Genomic DNA, 1391 nt, shown 5'->3' on the forward strand with positions numbered 1-1391 from the left:
CTGGCGGCGGCGGGGGGAGGACACACCGCGCTCTCTGGCGGCGGCGGGGGGAGGACACACCGCGCTCTCGGGCGGCGGCGGGGGAAGGACACACCGCGCTCTCGGGCGGCGGCGGGGGAAGGACACACCGCGCTCTCTGGCGGCGGCGGGGGGAGGACACACCGCGCTCTCTGGCGGCGGCGGGGGGAGGACACACCGCGCTCTCTGGCGGCGGCGGGGGGGGGACACACCGCGCTCTCTGGCGGCGGCGGGGGGAGGACACACCGCGCTCTCTGGCGGCGGCGGGGGGAGGACACACTGCGCTCTCGGGCAGCAGTAGGGGGGACACGCGCTCTCTGGTGGCAGCAGTAGGGGGGACACACTGCGCTCTCGGGCAGCAGTAGGGGGGGACACACTGCGCTCTCTGGTGGCGGCGGGGGGAGGACACACCGCGCTCTCTGGTGGCGGGGGGGGGGGGGGGGACACACTGCGCTCTCTGGTGGCGGCGGGGGGGGAGGACACACCGCGCTCTCTGGTGGCGGCGGGGGGGGGACACACTGCGCTCTCTGGTGGGGGGGGGGAGGACACACTGCGCTCTCTGGTGGCGGCGGGGGGAGGACACACTGCGCTCTCGGGCAGCAGTAGGGGGGACACACTGCGCTCTCTGGTGGCGGCCGGGGGAGGACACACCGCGCTCTCTGGTGGCGGTGGGGGGGGACACACCGCGCTCTCTGGTGGCGGCGGGGGGAGGACACACTGCGCTCTCTGGTGGCGGTGGGGGGGGGGGACACACTGCGCTCTCTGGTGGCGGCGGGGGGAGGACACACTGCGCTCTCGGGCAGCAGTAGGGGGGACACACTGCGCTCTCTGGTGGCGGCGGGGGGGGGGACACACCGCGCTCTCTGGTGGCGGCGGGGGGAGGACACACTGCGCTCTCTGGTGGCGGCGGGGGGAGGACACACTGCGCTCTCGGGCGGCGGTGGGGGGAGGACACACTGCGCTCTCGGGCAGCAGTAGGGGGGGACACACTGCGCTCTCGGGCAGCAGTAGGGGGGACACACTGCGCTCTCTGGTGGCGGCGGGGGGAGGACACACCGCGCTCTCTGGTGGCGGCGGGGGGAGGACACACTGCGCTCTCGGGCAGCAGTAGGGGAGGACACACTGCGCTCTCGGGCAGCAGTAGGGGGGGACACACTGCGCTCTCGGGCAGCAGTAGGGGGGACACACTGCGCTCTCTGGTGGCGGCGGGGGGAGGACACACCGCGCTCTCTGGTGGCGGGGGGGGGGGGACACACTGCGCTCTCTGGTGGCGGCGGGGGGGGGACACACTGCGCTCTCTGGTGGCGGCGGGGGGAGGGACACACTGCGCTCTCTGGTGGCGGTGGGGGGAGGACACACTGCGCTCTCGGGCA

The sequence above is a fragment of the Pelodiscus sinensis genome, chromosome 4 (genome assembly GCF_052426305.1).
Source record: "Pelodiscus sinensis isolate ZL-2025 chromosome 4, ASM5242630v1, whole genome shotgun sequence".
Classification (NCBI taxonomy): domain Eukaryota; kingdom Metazoa; phylum Chordata; order Testudines; family Trionychidae; genus Pelodiscus; species Pelodiscus sinensis.